Here is a 21,502-nt window from a genome sequence, read left to right on the forward strand (position 1 = left end):
TGTCCCCAGGTGAGGAGAAAAATAAAAAAGATGTTTCTCTTTTCTCTGCAGGAAGAGAAAGGGGTATGTATTATTAGGCGGCTGTAGCAAAGGACTCAATTTTCCTCAAGGTGAAAGAAGCTAATATTTGTTGAGCTTCTTCTAAGGCCAGGTTTTCCATGGATGATATCTCATTTAATTTTGCACACATCCTTATAAAGGAAGTCACAATAGTGATAATAGCTAACATCTTTTCCATGCTTACTATGTGCCTCACACAGTACTAATTGCTTGTTTCACATTGCTTCTTCGTAACAGTTCTTTATACTTGAGGAAACAGCTTCAAAGGTGAGGGTAACTTGCTGATACTCAGTTAATAGAGCTGGAATTTAAATCCAAATAAGTCTGACCTAAAGCCCAGAATTTCTGGCTTCCTGTAATGGTTCCTCAGTGAGTGAAAAATCCACTGAAGATAGAAGAGCCATCTTTTAATTTATGACACATTGTATCTCAGAAGCTGAATACCTGCCATTTACTTGGTTGGGTTGACTCATTACCTAAATCCCTCAGAATGAAGTGAAGGTAATAGCCAAAAAAAGTTGTTAAGAGTGAGGGGGACTTCTATGACTTATGGACAGGTAAGGGCAAGGACTAGAAATATTTGGCCAGATCCCATCCTTAGGTTAACATCTAATGATAAATAACCAAACACACAAAATTAAAAGACTCCAAACCCTTAACCCTTTGAATGGTAGTGATGAAAGGAATCTTAGGAGAATATGGAAACTCTTGATTGGATGGTACTTTGGAAAATGTTATTTCATTCAACATTCCACAGTGCCTCTGGGCTTTACAAGTACCACATAATGATATGTCTACTGCTCTATAACTATCTCCAAATGTGAGGAGAAGGACTGGGCCACTGAAGAAGAGAACTTTTTGGAGCATGTCTTCATGGAGCTCCAGGTGGACTGGGTCTTCACTTAGCTTCCCACACTACTGCAGCAATATTTGGAGATCCAAAGAAAGGGGAGGAAAGGTCAAAGAAGCCAAACACCCAGCTGAATAGCTAGAGCAATGCAGTCTTCCTCCCCACTGTAGATTCCTGTGAGATTAAGAAATAATTCAGTACTGAATTTCCTCAGCTTCTGATGACTCAGGATGTGGTTGTGGTATGCCAGAATGTGGCTATTTTGAAATTTGTGGTTATTTTATGCCCAACTACCACCAAAAATTCGCAGTGGGTGGCATTGCCTATGACCTTTTAGACTTAAATAGGAAAAGAAATGAGTTCAGAAAGATTTTGTCTCCAAAAATGCAGTGTTTTCATAATTAAGTTATAACTTTTATAAATGAGGTATAGTATTGTTAAGCTATATTATATAATGTTTTTTATCTAAAATTTTGTGATATACTTAAAATTTTGTGATGTACTTTATATCACATCCATAAAATAAACTTGGTAAATTGTGAACTTGATACAAATCTTTCCCATTTCAAAATGCCCCACACTTCCTGCTATAGTTTTAGTTTATAATTAAGACTTTATTATATGACATGTTGGAAAAAGAGAAAATGACAGATGAGTTAAGACTACAAGTTACCTGTGCTTTAATTTAGACTATTTTTCTCAGTTTCAGGCTGTACCTAACTAATGTCCTTTCCACTACATGAAGTGGAAGCCACAGATGTCTTCTGAACAAGTATTTAAAGGCAGAGAGTTTCAACAACTTCTTATTTAAGAGAGCAGAAGAAGGTCACCTGGGCATATAAAAACCACCTCCTATTTCAGAGTGTAGCTTGAAACCCGAAACACTCTAAAACACACCCTGGAATTACACAAGAAAATTAAGTTTTACTTCATAAATAATTAGGATTGAAAATAAACCTGCCCTGGTTAAAGCACAGGGGTTGGTGGGCAGAGGAGAGTAAACTGCTGTTCAGCGATAGAGGTGTTGATAAGAATGTGCTGATGACAGGGAAGGACAATGCTAGTGAAACTGGGCCAGACAGGCTGTAGATTGATAACTGGAAGTCAACTATGGTGACATAATTTTTAAATTAGGATTCAATAGTGGAGCAAAACTTATATTGGAGGACAAAAAGAAACACAGCCTCTTGAGCTATCTATGTGGTAAAATGCCAGACTTGGACAATATTAGCAATTTTCTGTTCTGCCACTTTCAGAGTTAATTTTCCTCTCATGAAATCAGGAAGAATTACAAAAATCTTTTATATCAGATTTGCAAATACCAATAAGTTACCCACCCCCACTTTTTCTTTATCAGCTTGCCCTTTCAACAGGCAGTGCACAGTAAAATGAATAAATTCAGCATATTTTCCTGTTCACCAAGCATAAATTATTACTAACTGTGGTGAGAGGCTATTTAAAAAGAAAAGCTGTTTTATTTTATAGATGAGACTTCTTTTATCTATAAATGATTCTGTTTGAAATCAAAGCAGATACTGCCTTACCTTTGTGACCTCAGGAAACTGAACTATGATGACATATTTCCATTCAAAAGAAGGCAATGAGAAAATTCATAAATAAGCTGAATAGACTCTGCTAATCTATTCCTGCTCTTGGATCAGATTCCCAGTCTTTGAAATTCTGGGAGAATTACCATAGCATTAGTATGTGATAGGACACCAAATTATCTGATGAGTGTGTTCTCTCTGGCAGGCTTCAGTCCTGGGTGGGGGATTGAACTCTGTGACCTCAGAGATCCCTTCCAACTGAAGTGCATTACAATTCTTTCAAATCAGAGCCATTTAGTAATGGGCTGTTACTCTGTTATTTTTGCTGGACTTTCACCTTTAATGCATGAAGTCATGATTTCCCTCAAAATGTGCATCCATCAAAGGGTTGTAGCTTTTATTCAGTGAGAAACAGCTTGGAAATTCATAGTTTTCACGCAGTAGCACATTTATTCAGTCCTCATTTCATCTGATACCTATCTTCTGTCTTGTGCTTTCATTGTAATAAGCTGGGCATGGAACCATGAAGTTTGGATTTAGCATTTACATGTTACATTATACTCCTTATCATTTTGGTATTTTCTTGATTGATTTTTCTTTATTTTTATTTGCTTATATTTTTATTTTGCAGTAAGGATCAATGATTTCTAAAATGTACATTTTTAGGGAAGCAACTCTGGACTGTGACATCTAACTATTTGCGCATTGCCACTAAAGAAAATAGATTGGGCATTTTGAACCTTGTGTGGTAAGGCAGAAAATAATACTGAATCAAAGGCTCTTGGCTCTGAGCAGGGCTGACTCACAACCTTGGCTCTTCCATTCAGCAGGAAGTAGAACGTGCAAGAGACTGACTCACTTGCCCAGGCGGCACGTGCATGAGGTTGAGCAGTGAGACCAACTGCCTGACAAGCCGTGTTAGCTGTTCTCTCAGTGAAGTAAAAAAGCATGTGAAAATTATTCATCCTCATATGTTAGGTCTTAAAATAGTTGATCACTGTTGATCCATTTATAAGAAACAAGCAACCAGTTTCCTCAGCCCACCTGGGCGGAAGTTCAAATGACCAAAAACTCTTCAGGGCAGAAACACACATCAAGTACAAAATTCTGGTGTCAACTTTGACTACTCTCTCTTTCCTGCCCAGAAATGTCTCTTCAGTCACAAGATTTTTAGCCCTGAGCTACCTCTTGTGAAAGCTATCTCCCTTATGCAATTTAGCCCCTCCTAATATCTCACCTGTACCATGGCCATTGCCTTTAAAAAGGGTGTGAAGCACTTAGGATTCCCGGGCTGTAAGAAATGGAAACCAATTCTGAGTAATAAAAGGAATCACTGAAAGGACACACAAAATCAACAGGGGATGGAAAGCTGGGTTTGTGAGTAGGTAGAAACAAGGCATCTCTGGAAGGGCAGAAATCAGGAAGCAAAACACCTGTTCCACAGCAGGTTGAATCCGGTTGGGGTCAATATAACTGGCTATGGATGATGTACACTCTTTCTGACCTTGCATCATTGGTTTAGAGTGTCCAAATGACACTCTTTATTTCTGGATGTGTAGGGGTGAGAGGAAAGAAAATCTGATCCCGTGGTTTCCTGGATCCCTGGAATTACCTCTTTTCTAAGACTACACATTATGGGATGAGGTAATTGCCAAAAATGAAACTGGAGGGCCATTAGACAGTGGAAAAGGGTGCTGGTAACAAATGTCTAGGAGGAGGCATTTTTCCCAATCCAACTTATTTCAGTTTAATTCAGGAAATGTTAATTAAGCATCAACCCTGCACAAGGTGCTATGTTAGGTATTGGCCATTCTAGGAAAAGGGGTTTTCTATGCTTTATTACCAATTGTGTTGTATTTAGTGGGGTCCTGTACTCCCATAGTTTTTTTTAAGACTGTAATTTTTAGAACAGACTTAGGATCACAGTACAATTAAAAGGAAGGTACAGAGGTTTTCTATATCATCCCTACCTCCACACAAACATAGCTTCCTCCATTATCAACATCCTCCACCAGGCGTTAGGTGAAAACATGCATAAGGGTGACTGTGGTGATGGAAATACTCTAAATCTGGATTGTGCTGATGGTTGCCCAACTCAGTAAATTTACTAAAAATAAGCAAAATTTATAGGTAAAATAGGTGAATGTGATGGCATGCAAACAGTAAATATCTCAATCAAGTTGTTAAAAAACGATGTCAGGAGATACTTAAGGCTGAAAAGTGTATGCCTTTGATTGGAAAAACCTTTCAGCATGGAATAAGTCAATTGAGAGTGGTAGGATGATGGAAGTAATGTTTGACAAGCCAGCATAGGGCGCAGATGGTGCTGGGATTAACAAAAGGTTCTCACAGGGTTGGGAGCAGCCCAACTATTTACTTCTTGATCATTTGTCATTACTTTGCTTAAGGAAAGTTGGGGCTCAACAGGTATTCACAAAGGGTACCAGCTGCTGGACCATGAGCTGAGACTGGGCATCCCACACTAAAGGAGGTCCCCTGAGAAGAAGGGGAGAACAAGAGGTGTGGCCTATTTCTTGTGAGTGAGGACTGCAGTTTTGTGTCCCTCCTAATTATTCCTCCAACCACCCTTGGAAGTTTACTCAGGAGAAGATAAATGGAGATATTGCATATTCCCCTTCCCCACAGGTTTCCAGCCCTTGAGATATATCATAAGAAAAGGAATAATAAAATGCCTTGTTGGTTATATTGTTTGCTTTAAAGATTCTAAATCCCAGAGACTCCAAGACAGCAACTTAGAATCTTTTTCCTCAAATGTTGTTCCATGGCCCGATGACCATTCTTTTGGTAGAAATATTTGTTTTAGAAGATATCTTTGTGCTAGAAAGCCTGTTATAATTGTTAGTGCTTATCACATCCAATTTTAATGATTTTTCCTGGCTTTTGGAGTCCCCAGAAATGATCTCTATCTTAACTCTATGTTTTCTCTAACTACACTTAACATTGTCTTCCTGTCCTGTACTGCCTTTCCCCTCTTTCCTCTTTAACCATGTCCAGCCCTCATTGTCATACTTTTCCTTGTCTCTGATGATTTTCCTGTACTTCTTACTCAGACTGGCTCAAGGACTGCTTTTCTCTAAAGAGCTTTCCTTGACTATTTCTATCTCACAACATTTTTCTATTCCTTTGAACCTAACAATGATTATAATCTGTATCACTTGGTTTGAACTTGACTATTCTATTATTCAATATTTTTCTTATATATTTACCTTGATAAATCTTATGCAAGTTGGGTGCCCTGCCCTATAAAGGGAAGAGTTTTTATTTTCCAAATTAATTAATTAATGCTTTATTTTTATTTTTTACACTATCAGAAATGTCCCCATCCACCTTCCCCTACTCTGCCCACCTCCCCTTATGCTGCCCTCACAAGATCTTTTATTTTTTGGCATCTCCTACACCATGCACAGTTGTATTGGAACCCTAAAAATACCCTACTATTCTCTGTTGGCCTCCCTAAATTTCAATGAGCTGTTACCCTGGGGTTGTGTGATAGTCTTTCTCAAAGGCTACTTTCTACTTCAGTGTTTACAGTGATTTGAGATAGGGCAATATTATTGATCTCTGCCATGTGTTTTTTTAATTGTTCAAGAACAGTTGTTTTCATTTTCCCACCACCACTTTTCCCCACCCTACTCACCCCCATCTCCCACCCTCAATCCTTTCCCTCTTTGGCTTTGTCCATGTGCTCTTTATACATGTTCCTTGATGACACTTCCTCTTCTTTCCCCCCAATATCTCCCTATTTCCTCCCCTCTGGTTACTGTCAGTCTGTTCTTTATTTCAGTGTCTCTGGTTATATTTTGCTTGCTTGTTTGTTTTATTGATTAGGTTCCTGTTATAAGTGAGATCATATAGTGTTTGTCTTTCACTGCCTGGTTTATTTCACTTAACATAATGCTCTTCAGATCCATCCATGCTATTGCAAAGGGTAGGAGTTCCTTCTTTCTTTCTGCTGCGTAGTATTCCATTGTGTAAATGTACCATAGTTTTTTGATTCACTCATTTGCTGATAGATACTTAGGTTGCTTCCAGCACTTGGATATTGTAAATTGTGCTGCAATTTCACAGCTAGAGTTATACCCTAAGAATCCTGAAACACCAATTCAAAAGAACCTGTGTACCTCTGCCATGTTTTAATGGAGAATAGAACTTCTCTCTTCCCAAACAGGGACACACTGAAGTCAACCCCTCCTGACATTTCACCCTCCCACCTGCCCCTTCCCTTGGATGAAAGAATAGCTACTAAAACCACCAAGCTTGATATTCCTTTAGGCAAATTATAAGAGGATGGGCTTGTGTTTTTCAAAGAGAATGGGCATGTACCTATGTTTCTAAAAAAAAAGAAAAAGAAGAATGGGCTCCACCACCCTTTATCCTTTTGTTTCCTGTCCTTCTGATCAGTGAGAAGGGTCACTTTCTCTTTGCTTTCTACACCTAAAGCAGGTTCTTCCTATGTTGATGATGATAATGGGGGGAGACAGGCATTTTCACTTTCTGTTCTAGTTTTCCTGCCTACAACTAGAGGCCTAATCAGGTCTCTTCCTTTCTCATTGGCCTGTGTGTCCTTAGTGTGGAGTAGGATGCATGAAGGAAAATCACATCTCCAGTCCAGCAGTTCCCAGGAAGCCTAAACCTCAGGCAAGGAGCTATTTAGGTGGTTGCTTAGTTTATTAATAAAGTCAATACTTTGATTATTGTTCAGATATCTGTTCTAGCATGTCTGCTCTAATAGCCCCAGCAATGGAAATGAAGATAGGTGAGTGTTAGTTTGCGATCCCAAACACTATCTTAAACATGACATAAATCCAGGAACTGGGTTAACCAGATGGTTGTGTAATTTTAGTGGAGAAAGTCCTATAATTTTAAGAAGGGATGGTCTATGTGTCATTGATAAATGTGTGTGTGTTAGTGAGTTCTCTTCCCCATGGCTATGCAGAGTAGCAGTGCAGTGAGATTCTTAAGCAGACCATCAAAACTGCCAGGCCCTAAAGCCCACATTGACTTTGGGGAGACCCTGACAATTTGTTCAAAATCTAACATTTTTCTGAGTTTGTGGTCATCTATGTTATTTAATTCCCTGCAAAACCTCTTGGCCAACCTCAGGCATTATCAAGTCCTCACCTAGTCTGTGACAAAGGCCACATTTATAACATCTTCCCTGGTCTTTCTCAACTAGTGTGAAAACAGCTGATAGTGACATGTTGTTAGCAGCACAGTGCTGGGAGGAAGTAGACTAAAAGTTAGCATCTTTTTCAGATGTGAGCAATGCATTTCAGCTCACACAAATAGGCATGTAACTATATGCCAAAGATATTGTCCCTGTGTAATGGCCAGCACAGTGATGGCAGGGATTGTTTAGGATTCCTGTGAGACCTTCTTGAACTCTGTGCCTCCTCCTGACCCCAGATGGTTCTATGTGTAAAATACAGAGATGGTGGGACAGAGCATGGAACCCAACATGTCTTTAGATCAGGAATTATATTACTATGTTCTGTTGACTTCCTTGCTGAGAGACCTGTTTATTTTTATTAATAAGACTCCATGTTCATAAACAAAAGTATAATAGCAACAGCAATAATAATAATGCACTGTAAGACTGTACTCAGCCAAGTCTTCTGTTTTCCTGATATCAAGTAGAAAAATGCACCCTTTTCTCCTTCACCCCCTTCTTCCAAGGAGTCTAATGAGCTTTGAAATCCCTTTGATTCTGAATGAGCAGCCCAATGAAAGGGACTTCATTTAAAATGGGGAGGCTGAGCCAGCTTGCTTTCTCTCCAGCTTCCTCAGTGAGCTCAGTGGCCAACCTTTTGGCTCAGCAACTGGCCTGCTAGTTAAATCCAACCACAGAACAATCACTTGATGTGATTTCTAGCTTATTAAAAATGGAGTGTAACCAGCAGGGATTCAAGCATAAAGGTAATAAAAGAGCATCTAATAAAAACTTAAAAATGTGTGCACACACATCCCAAGGTAAGGTGGTCTTTAACCCCCACTAATTCCTTCAGATTAGAATTTGAAAACCAGGGATAACAGGACAGTTTCAAACCCTGGGCTTTTTTCCCCCTTCCAAAATTTTTTCCTAGTCTATTATTTTTTTTAAAAGATTTTATTTATCTATTTTTAGAGAGAGGGGAAGGGAAGGAGAAAGAGGGAGAGAAATATCAATGTGTGGTTGCCTCTCACGTGCTCCCTACTGGAGACCTGGAGACCTGGCCTGTAACCCAGGCATGTGCCCTGACTGGGAATTGAACCAGTGGCCCTTTGGTTTGCAGCCTGTGTTCAAACCACTATGCTACACCAGCCAGGGCCAAAATCGTTTCCTAAATGATGGAACAGTGATGCTGATTATGTTGCTCATACCTAATTTCCATTTTATATATTTCAAGATGTAAGCTCTAGTTGTATGAATCAGTAAAAGAATGTAAACACTCAGATATTTAATAACAAAACCATGTCTTCTAATTTTAATGAATGAAGTATATAATGCATGTGTATAAAAATCAGAATGTCAGCTTCCATGAATTTGGATGACATATCTTATGGCAGGGTACAGTTTATCTGTCACTGCCCTCACTTGCTAATGAGTAAAAATATAAAGCATACAATTTCTAAAACCTCCAGACCTTGCCTTCTTGCTACTTCTCTGTGGTTTCTTCTCAGGTAATTTTAAAAGGTTCCGGTTTCTAATGCAATAATCAAAATAAGTAAATGCCTTCCAATTTACTGTTTCTTGCTGCTTACCATTCAGCTATGTTTTATACATTTTCACAGTTTGTTTTGGAAGAAGAATGCTGATTCCCAAAGACAGAGCATTGTACGACAGTTGGTGCCATATTTATTAGCTACTGCTTCTAAATGTGAGTAGAATTAGAAAGAGGTCAACAAAGAGAATATTGAGTTACTCTTGAATTGGCCAGTGGTGACTGGCAGCTTTAGCAGAAGAGCTAGATGCAAGATTCCAGAAGGCAGTTTTTCTTTATAATGTAGCAGAATGTGGTGGAGAGAGCCTAAAACCAGCAGGTAGTAGACTCGGCTAGGTCTTGCTCTTCTGCTGATAACTTGTTTCACTTTGGACAAAATCCTTCACATATCTGTCCCTCAGTCTCTTTGTGAAATGAGGCTAGATAATCTTTGAGCTCTGGGCTTTGACACTATGATCATTTGATTATGGAATCAGAAAAATCCAAAAGGCCCTCCCAGGATCAGATAGTTCACTGCTTTGTGTTACGGTAAATCTGTACCACTAGCAGTCCAAATAAAAGGCAACCTGGTCTAAATCAATGATAAAATAACAACTTATTTAGGGGGTGCTTTCCATGTGACTTGCAACAAATGTAGCTGAAAGAAAGTTCTCCACTCTCTTCTGCCCAGAGGATAGGGAGGAGGATGCGATGCCCCTTAAGTCTGATCTATATTAAGGCAAGGGACTGCATGGAGCTGTATTCACCACTGTACTCCAAACTCCTAGCATGGTGCCTGTAGGAAGTGATAAATATGTGTTGATAGAATAAGTAAGTGAATGAATGAATGAAACATTTAGGAGGGTCTTTGTGTGGTTAAGGATTTTTAAGAGGTCTCTGGCTTCCTAATGGGTCAGTTTCTGATTTCAGGAAAGTCTACTGGGACATAATTTGTAAATGGGAGAGAGGGTTAGGGAAGGAAGAATAAAGGAAAAGAATGAGCACTGCTCTGAAAAATAAATCTGCCTTCATTGTGAGTTAAGACTGGGTTAGAAAAATATTTCTCTTCTTCACCCTTGTCCTTTAGTTATATGGTGCGTGTGTGTGTGTGTGTGTGTGTGTGTGTGTGTGAGAGAGAGAGAGAGAGAGAGAGAGAGAGAGAGAGAGAGAAAGATCCAAGAATTACCTGTTTAGAACAAGGACAGGTATGTCTTTAGTTCATGGCCTAAAGGGCAAACCACACCCATGCTGTGTTTCGTGTCGAACTTGAGAGTCAAAGCTCCAGCAACACCTTAGAATGTGAAGTACCAAAGTCCATTTTGATCTATTATCTTGGAGTCACCTGGTTATTAATCCAGGCTAAACATCTCAGACCTGGTAAAGGTACTGCTGCAGAAGAGCTGGATCCTGTGGGTTTTTTCAAAATGTGGCCATAGAGGAGAAAACATTGTTAGAAGGAAGCTACTCTTGCAGACATGAGAACATAGGAGCAAAGTTAGGATCTAGGATTTCCTGAGATGGCCACCATGAAGCCTTTAACTTCTTGGGTACTTTTCTTTCAGAATATGACAGTTTATGTTTATTGCAAGGTTTAGAATCTTTCTTTTCTTTCTGTTGAAATTTTCCTTAATTATTCTAACCTTTCAGGAGATTCTGCTATTCCCACCTCTCCTACCATTTCAGGAGTTGAATGGATTAGGGAAGAATATAAAATGGCATTTTCATTAGAGATCTATCTATCTATCTGTCTATCTATCTATCTATCTATCATCTAGCTTTCTACCATCTGTCAGGGAGGCAGAATCCTACAAACTACCTTTGACACTCAAAGGTTCAGGGAGGCCAAATATATACAGCTGCATCACTGTGCCCCAAGACCACTTGGGTTGGCTCCCATTATAATCATAGTACTCTTTCAAAATGAATGCCTATAAATGAGTTTCACCAAACTTTTGAGTGCTTACCGTTTTTATCACATAATTGATAATATAGATGTGGAACAAGCACCTGTGGCTCCTTCAAGGACCATGTGAACTCAAGAACTCAAGTAGTTAGCATTGCTAGAGGACCATTATATGCCCAGACAATCCTGAGGGCCTCTTTGGCCATAATTGGTTATTTGACTGCACCAGAATTATTAGCAACAAAAGCAGCACAGAATATAAAGATCGAATACTTGTTCTTGTTTAAAAAGGAAATATCTAGGAAGGCATAAAGATTTCCTGGTATGTCTTATTCTTTTGGTCTCCAAATTGAGCATGTTAGTCCTAAGCTTCATGGTTGCAGCTGCCTATCCACAGACTGTGACAACTGGGAAAAAAGAAGCTCCAGCCCAGAAAGCTCCACTTTTGCCTGGTAAACCAAAGACCACACAGAGCTGGTAGCTTTGACATGCCACTCAGGCATAAAAATAAAAAGTCAAGCTTGGACACTAAAAGCTGCTTTTTGAAGCAGGCAAAAATCATTTTTCTATAATTACTGAAGCCAGAAGTTGTTTAAATAGAAAAAAGCTTGACTGGGTTATTTCTTGATTTTTGTTGTTGTTAAGGTAGTTTTTTTATTCCTTTAGAAGACATTACAGACACATCTTAATTGCTTAATTTGAGTGATTTTTTAAAGGAATGAATTAGTGCCACATTTTGTTTATAATTATAAGGATCAGTGGCTGCCCCTGACCCCTTTAAAGCCAGGGGTCCATTTACTGCGGGATAGAAAACAGAAAACTAAGCCTCTTTGCCTGGAGGGCTTCTGTAGCCTAGTGATTTGAGAGAGGTTTTATCTCTTTAATGAGTATAATATTAAAATTATGTGGGTTCAAGAGGTTTTATTTTTTCAGAATTTGAACTGTATATATGGACATCTGCAAATGCTAATCGTGTGACTTATATGAGCACAATTAATTGTTTGTGCTCGCACATATGCTGACAGCATTTGTTTTGTGCACCTGCTTCTTCTCCAGCTCCAGTTTGCTTCGATCTTTTGATTTTGCTTTAATGTGCAGGCGTTTGCTCAAGTGTAACCACTTACAGAGCATCTGGACTCACATGGGTTTTAAACTGAATCTGCATTTTAACAGTTTCTCACCTCAATCTTGATTAGAAAAAACAAATACATCATAGCAACCGATATTAATAATTCCTTCACATTTCTAAATGCTTACATTTGCTTCTTGGCTATAATCCTCAATTTGGAGTTTGGCTCCCTGCTTTGTCTCAGAGTCTCATGGGCCTTATAATAATGCTTATCCTTTGCATAGCACTTTTGAAGCCCATTTCAATCATTAATTAATTCATAAGATGTCTTTTTGACCAAAGAGGTTAAATAACTAGGCTGAGGCGACATAGTGATTTGGCTAAGTCCTTTTATTCAATTTTTCAAATTTTCAGGACGGAAGTTACATTTTAGTGCTCACAAAAATTTGCAACATCAATATTAAAGTATCAGAGTCACTTAATAAACTTTGACGATCTGAGGAAATAATTTGCTCTTGTGGCAACTGGACCACAGATCAAACAGGTAAAAGTTTAAGATTGATAATATGCATATTGCCTCTTCAGGAAACTAATGGTGACAATAGAAATAAAGGGATTGCAAGCTGAGAAGGCTCTTTAAACTTCCTACCAAGTGCTTAAGAAAATATTACTTTTTTTTGCTTCTTATCACATTTGGGATCTATGGGGCACTTTGCATCTGGTATACCTCAGGACTTCAATAAAGACCAGCTTAATTGGCTATTACCCTGAGCTCACAGTATCATCTGAGATGGGAATAAAATCTGCTGTTATGAAATAAAAGCAAAGAAAAGGTGGAAAACAGAGACCTGAATTGAAGATACATGTCTATTTGAAGGGAAGTGGACAGAGAGTAATAATCACTTCTGAGATGGTCATGGGATGGACTTTGCACAAAAGTCCTGAAAGCACTGAATGGAATTGTCTCAGTTTCCTAGGATTGCTATAACAAATCACCATGAACATGGTGGCTTAAAATGGCAGAAATTTATTCTTTTATAGTTCTGGAAGCAAGAAGTCCAAAATTAACATGTAGATAGAGTTGGTTCTCTCCCGAGGCTCAGAGGAGAATTCATGTCATGCCTCTCTCTTAGCATCTGGTGGCTGCCAGCAACTATCTTGGCTTGATGATGCATCACTCCAATCTCTGCCTCCGTCTTCTCGTGGCTATTTTTCTCTCTGTATCTTTGTGTCTGTGTATCTCAAATCTGCTTTTCTCTTCTCTTATAAGGACACTAGTCATTAAACTTCTGGCCCACTCTAAATTCAAGATGATTTCATCTGCTCTTAACCTAATTACATCTTGCAAATAGCCTCTTTCCAAAAAAGGTTTTATTCACAGTTACTGGGGTTAGGACTTGGTTGTGCCTTTTTGAGGAATCCATTACAGGTGACATTCTTTAAATCTTGGGTCTGGGGAAAAGCTGAAATAGTCTCTAGATACTGCTCTTCCATGAATCCAGAAACTGATAATAATACTGACTCCAAATACTAAATTTCTGCAAAGAACAACATTTTCCTACATAACCACATTACAGTGATTACAATGATTGTTTCTGGAGGCAAAACTGACAAATGCTTCTTTCGGTTCCTCTCCTATATTGTCCTATCCATCCAACTCTATGCCCAACTAGAGAGAGGAATTGCTTTGCATCCCCCAACCCCCAAGGCATCCAGTGTGCACAGGAGAAGGGGCTGCTATATGGGCAGCAGAGACAGCCTTCATTCCATGCATGCCAGCAAGCAGATGCCTCTACTTCCTCCTGGCTCAGCCAGTGATTTCACAGGTGGTCCAGGCCAGGAGGGTGGCTCTCCAATTCCTGGGTATATGCATCTTGTGGGTGGGATAGCATTATGTTTTTGGCTATGGTAATTCTCAGAACACTGATCTGGGTCCCCTGGCAGTGTCTTTGTACTGTGCTAATCCTCCTGATTCTTCCCAAACTACCTCAAATCTCCTCGTTGGGGAACTCCACAACCCTCTCAGCCATCCAATTTTGTAACTTAATGAATCATTCTAGAATTTTCCCTCTCTCACCACCTACAGCAAATCAGTCCCTGGGTCATGCTATTCCTTAACTTTATATTTCCTAATCCATACCCTTTCTTTCATCCCCATCAGCCGTATTCCCTTTCAGGCTTCTATCACTATCTTGTAAGCTATTAACATTGGCTGCTTTTCCAGTTGGCCTTTCTGCAGTCAACCAATCCTTTGAATCCATAAGCTGCTCTACAATAATACTGATGCCTCTACCAATTTTTGGTACTCTCTTGCTTTAATTTTTCCACTGGCTTCTTTGGCCAGATTAACACCCAAACTCTTTAGCAGGCCACAGAGCTCTTTATGATAAAGTTGACTGGGTTGCCAAGCCTGCTGTCAATGGTGCAGACATGACTTCTGCTAAAAGGACCTTTAGGTGACACAATCCTGAGTTGGGTGCTCTATTATTTAGTGGAATAGACCTCTACTCACTCCACTGCTTACTGAGTCAACATATCCAGATACTGCTAAAAAGTCAGTGATACTCAAAAGACTTTACTTTTTAAATACAGGGCATGTTTTAAAGTCCAATCATTGTTTCTTCGACCTTTGCTTATTTTAAAATTTATCTCTAAAACCTTATATTCCCCCATTTTCCCCAAAGCTTATTGTATTCTACCCACTCAAATATCTTAGAGTTCCAGCAATTCTTAGAGTTCTAAGCAATTATGATTTCATTCCTCCATGTATTTGCCCATGCTGTTCCCTCTTCCGAGAATATCACATGCACTGTGTACGTCTGAGTATCCTTTGAATTTAAGTGTTAGGTTCTCTGACTCCCCCAGGCAGGCCTTGGAGCTTCCTGCTTGGCATTCTCATAGCTGTCTAGTGAGTGTGATAACAGCGTTTATCACATCTATCCACCCCTAGAGTAGAGTTTTAAAACTATCAATATCCCATTAGTAGGTGAAATCAATTTTTAAAATGAAATAGAATAGAAAAATATCAAGTACCATATTTTTCAGACCATAAGACGCACCTAGGTTTTAGAGGAGGAAAATAGGAAAAGAAATTTTGAAGCAAAAAATGTGGTAAAATATTTAATAACATAAATAACATAATATTTCACCAATATAAATGTAAAGCTGCATTCGGACTATAAGACACACTCCCATTTTCCTCCCAAATTTGGATGGAAAAGTGCATCTTATAGTCCAAAAAATACAGTATATTGAATTTAGTAAGCATCTGGTATGTGAACTTTTGTTGCTGCTTTGCGTGTATTTGTGTATGTACTGAGTCTAAGAGTATTTCTTGCTATTATGAGTCATAGGCACTAGACAATGTGTTACCTGATTGCCAAGGTCTTGCCTCAGTAATCTTTCACCTTCGTGTGCCTCATGCCTGATCAGTGGTTTCACAGAGCTGACAGTCAGCGAATGTTGGGTGAATGAAAAACTTAGTGCATCTGTGAGAATCCTGCACCAAGTTCTCAACACATTCTCAGGAAGCCAAGAAGAGTAATGACAAAACACTGAGGACTTCAGAAATCACTTGATAGCCCTATCCATGTTTGCAAATAGTCAAAGTGAGGAGTTCAGAGTAAGGCATCCCTGTGTCTTCTGCAGGTTACAGACTCAGATGCATCTGATATTTACTTAGCACCTACCTCTTTGTCACATGCTATCTCATTTAGTCTTAGAAAAATGCTGCAGTCATAACATTCCCTTTTCAGTTGGTAAAGCTGAGGCACAATGTTGCTTCAAGTTATACCACAAACCCTCAGTGAGGACTGTGCTTGTGTTGCCATCTTCCATCACTTAGGTGAGTGTTTGCTCTTTTACATAAGGAGACATACAAGTCAGGAGTGTGGCAGCTTCTGGAAGGCTGTGGGGGAGTATTGGGGGAGGAAAAGGGCAGTACAGGCCACTTGCTCAGTTACAGCACTGAGAAAACAGCCACATGGAGAGGAAAAACATTACCACACATTTGTGACAAAGACTTGTAAGGCCTGTGAAGAAGTGATTTGAGTAGGCGTGTCAAAGGTCCATTAACCAAAAAGCAGAAGATGTGTGACATGTTCTCTCTATGTATGCTCTCTATGTATGATGGGAAGTATTTGTCACACAGTTGTACTGTCACGGATGAGAGCCATTGGCAGCTGTTGTGTGCCACTTGCATATTAACCACACAATCGGAGAGATTGATGTGGGAGCCTGGTTCCGGAAGCTCTCCCCTGCCTGCCTTCACCTGTCTGCTCCCGCTTCCCTCACCCCTACTCCCGCTGTCTGCTCACCCCAGGCCCCCACCCCACCCCATCTCCTACTTCCATCTGGATGCCTCAGAGCAGATGTGGACAGAGACATATGTTCCACCGCTCTAATACTGTTGTGTTTCTAGATCCGCTCAAGTTCGATTGTGATTAGTGTTTATTGTTATCCTCAATGAGTCAGGTAATGGTGATGGTTATTGATGATTTACCCAATACAAACCTCTTTGTTTATTAGGAACCCTGCACACAAGGAAAGGAACTCATTGAAAGATGAAAAATAACATATTTATTCTTCTAAAACAGGCAAGTGTAAGACCATATCCGTGGGTCTGTCCTGTTGAACACTTTTATCAGGGTCTTGGACAAGACATAAAAGACCTGCTGATCAAATTTGCAATTGGCACGAAGCTGGGCAGGATAGCTAACAGGCTAGATAAGATCAGATTTTTAAAAGATTTTGACAAGTAGAACAAAAGGCCAAAATGAACATGGAAAAATTTAATAAGAAAAAACTTCAGGTCCTGTACTTGGAGAAAAAAAATAAACCTGTTCAAAAGCACATAGGATGGAAGGAAAAGACCTATCTTTGTAGCAGTTCTAATGAAAACAACCAAGGGCTTTTAGTGGACTTCAGCCACAAAGGTATGGGAATGAGGCTGTGTGACTGGGATGGCACAGCAAGTGTCCATACCAGTGAGCCTGCTCAGGTCCAACCATATCTGCAGGACTCTGGGTGACTGTCATGTTTAAAACAAAAATCATAATATATGTCACTCATTGATTAGTTGAAAATTCTTTTTATCAAATTACTGTTCAGAAATTACCAGAGTCACAGAGTTAACTGAGCTAATAAAGTATTATTAGATGCATTAAAAAAAACAAAACAAAACTATAGTCTTCCAACATTCCCTGATCCAGGTAACCCATGTTAATAGCCCATTGTGTGTCCTATGCTGTTATTCTTGCTGATACAAACATGTCAAAACAAATGCACATGCATATAAAATTCATTAGAATTGTTTGGTTTTTGTTAAGCGAATCCTGCAAAACCGATTACTCTCCAACTTTCTTTACTTAAGAATATGTCATGATGCCTCTCTGGGTTAATATGGAAAGTTCTACAGTATTTTAAAAAATGCTTAATATTCCATGATATGGATGCACTACCATTTATTCAGCCTTTCTCAGTGTCACATTTGAAGAGAATATTGGCAGATAAGGGAGGGGATGACTTTCCAGCATAGGATGGTAGAAGATGGAGCTAGAAGCATGATATACAAAAAATGATCAAAGTGACCAGAGATATTTAACTGAGAGAATGAAAAGTGAGTGGACAAAAGGGAGGGCCAGTTGGGTTCATCAATTAATATTGGCGCTTTGCTTAGTATGGGGTTAAACCAGTCTGCGATTCTATGTGTAGTGTTTGGTTCCTTGTCAAGACAGGACTGGAGAAGGGAAGAGGGTAGAAACTACTTCTTTCCAGTGGTTGGAGCAATGTGCAAAATAACAGTTTTGTTTGGAGGGATGTTCAAAACAACAGTTTTGTGGGTTAACAAGCCTGCCCCCACCACCCCCAGAGAGCTGGCGGGCATGGAGCAACCTCCACAGTAAGCACATTATAAATACATTAGGGGAAAAATAATAAAAATAATGACATTAAAAAGAAAAATCATAGTAGAAACCAAACAAACCCAGCCCTAGAGCTGAGGCAGGCACCAGCCGGGATGTTGTTGGCATGCTTGAGAGAAATTTGATTTCAATGAATTTCATTGTCAGTGTAATCCTGGCATGAATCACCCTCCTGCACTCTTTCTCATCATTTTAATACCACTGATTTAGGGGACATGGCATTAGAGAGATAAAGAGGCTCAAAAACAGCATTAGCCAGGGCCCCCTGGCCCTGAGGCAGAGCTGGACCCAGGCAAGAGGCTGTTTTCTGCTCTTCTGTCCTATAAATCTGAAGGCAGTTGAATTCCTGTGGGATTGGAAGCTGTCAACCCTGAGACCAGAGCTGTTGCTTCTCCTGTTCCCAACCTCTCCCTCCCTCCACAGACCACCTGACTAAGGCTTGAGAAATGAATTTTCTCACTCAGAAGCAAGAGCTCTGGGGGAAGCAAGGGTCTGGCAGAGCAGGTGCTGGAAAAAGTCACCTCGCAGTTGGCATCCAGGGTTTATTTCTCAGATCCTGAATGTTCTCTCCTGTGGTGCTGAGAAAGCCACCTGTCCTGGCAGAAGCACAGCTATGCAGCACCAGCGTAGGAACTTGCAGTAGTACTGGGGCAGGGTGCTTACAGCCTGGTGGTCAGGGGGTCCCTGACAGCCTTGAAACCATGCTCTCGTTTTATTCTTTAATGAATATGTACTTGATCCTTTACTGGGGACCAGGCACAGTGCCAGGTTAACCTCCCGTGGATAACCTTGATCCATTCTCCCAACCCTCTGGTAGGTACTGTTGTATGTGCCCTCTACACACAAGGAGGTTGAGGCTCAGGGAGATGAAATTACCTGGCCCAGGTTATTCAGCAGGCCAAGAGTGGGGCCAGTGCTGAACCCCAGCATCAGTACCCTTTCCTTTAAGAGCTGATGATGGCAAGTGTGATGAGTAGTGTCTTGGGGAAAAGTGGGCCTAAAGGTTGTGCTTTCTCTCTTTTGATTATAAATCCAACCAATGGCATATGTTCCATTTCAAAATGCTCAAGCTGCCCTCATTTACCTAGATTTCATCATAGCCCACAAAATTGCTTAGGGGATGGGGGACCTGTTTTATTCATATCAATGTATCAAGCTATTACCATCCATGCAAGTGACTGAAACAAGACCTAGACATCAGAATTAGAAAAATCCAAAAAGAAGTAAAAGGAATCCAAATCGGAAAGGAGGAAACAAAACTGTCACTGTTTGCAGATGACATGATAGTGTACATAGAAAATCCTATAGACTCCACCAAAAAACTGCTGGACCTAATAAATGAATTTGGCAAAACAGCAGGATACAAAGTCAATATCCAGAAATCAAAGTCATTTCTGTACACCAACAATGAAACAGCAGAAGCAGAAATCAAGAAAAAAATCCCATTTGAAATAGCAAAAAGAGAATAAAATACCTAGGAATAAACCTAACCAAAGAGGTAAAAGACCTGTATTCAGAAAACTACATAACACTGAGGAGAGAAATCAAGGAAGACACAAACAAATGGAAACATATACCGTGTTCATGGATTGGAAGAATTAATATCATCAAAATGTCCATACTACCAAAAGGAATTTACACATTCAATGCAATACCTATTAAAGTACCAATGGCATATTTCACAGACATAGAACAAACACTTCAACAATTTATATGGAACCATAAGTGACCCCGAATAGCTGCTGCAATTTTGAGAAAGAAGAGTAAAGTAGGAGGGATCACAATACCTGACACTAAACTATACTACAAGGCCACTGTAATCAAAACAGCCTGGTACTGGCATAAAAACAGGCACATAGACCAATGGAACAGAACAGAGAGCCCAGAAATAAACCCAAGTCTCTACAGTCAATTAATATTTGACAAAGGAAGCAGCAACATAACATGGAATAAAAATAGCCTCTTCAACAAATGGGGTTGGGAGAACTGGACAGCTATATGCAAAAAAATGAAACTCGAGCACCAACTTACACCATATACAAAAATAAATTCAAGGGGGGTAAAAGACTTAAATATAAACCATGACACCATTAAAGTCCTAGAAGAGAACATAGGCAGGAAACTCTCAGATATTTCATGCAGAAACTTGTTTACTGACATGTCTCCTAGAGCAAGGGACATAAAGGAAAGAATAAACAAATGGGACCTCATTAAAATAAAAAGCTTTTGCACAGCTAAAGAAAACAGTATCAAAATAAAAAGACAACCAACTGTATGGGAAAACATATTTACCAATGATACCTCAGACAAGGGTTTAATCTCCAAAATATATAAAGAACTTAAACGACTCCACTCTAAGGAGACAAGTAACCCAATTAAAAAATGGGCAAAGGACTTGAACAGACACTTCTCCAAGGAGGACATACAGAAAATCCAAAGACACATGAAACGATGTTCAATATCACTAGCTATCAGAGAGATGCAGATTAAAACCACAATGAGATACCACTTCACACCAGTCAGAATGGCCATCATAAACAAAGCAACAAACAAGTGTTGAAGAGGTTGTGGAGAAAAGGGGACCCTAGTGCACTGCTGGTGGGACTGCAGACTGGTACAACCACTATGGAAAGCAGTATGGAATTTCCTCAGAAAACTGAAAATGGATCTGCCTTTTGACCCTGCAATTTCACTGCTGGGACTATATCCTAAGAACACTGAAACACCAATACAAAAGTACCTTTGCACCCCAATGTTCATAGCAGCACAATTTACAATAGCTAGGTGCTGGAAGCAACCAAGATGCCCATCAGTAAATGAATGGATCAAAAAACTATGGTACATTTACACAATGGAATTCTATGCAGCAGAAAGAAAGAAGGAGCTCCTACCCTTTGCAACAGCTTGGATGGAGCTGGAAAGCATTATGCTAAGTGAAACAAGCCAGGCAGTGAAAGACAAATACCACATGATATCACCTTTAACAGGAACCTAAACAGCAAAACAAAGAAACAAGCAAAATATAACCAAAGACACTGAAATAGGGGACAGACTACAGTGATCAGAGGGGAGAGAAGAGGGAATTTCAGGGGGGAATGGGAAGGGTTTACAGGAACAAATTTAAAGGACACATGGACAAAAACTAGGGGTGGGGGATAATGAGAGGGAAGTAGGGAGGGTTAGGTGGGTGGGCTGGAATGGGAGTAAATGGGAGAAAAGTGTACTTGAACAATGATTAAAATAAAATTAAAAATAATAAATTAATAAATTAATAAAAAAAAGAATTAGAAAAATCCACAAGGTACTGTGGCTTGGTTGCCTCAGGGTGGCATTTTTAAGATGACAGAGTCCACTTATGTTCTTTCTTCAGAGAGGCAGTGAAGAACAGTGGTCTGGAATATAGTCATTAAACTTGAATTCTAGTCAACTAATTGGGCTTTGCCTGTGAACT

Source organism: Phyllostomus hastatus, unplaced genomic scaffold (genome assembly GCF_019186645.2).
Source record: "Phyllostomus hastatus isolate PE091 unplaced genomic scaffold, TTU_PhHast_1.1 phas_contig_40, whole genome shotgun sequence".
Classification (NCBI taxonomy): Eukaryota; Metazoa; Chordata; class Mammalia; order Chiroptera; family Phyllostomidae; genus Phyllostomus; species Phyllostomus hastatus.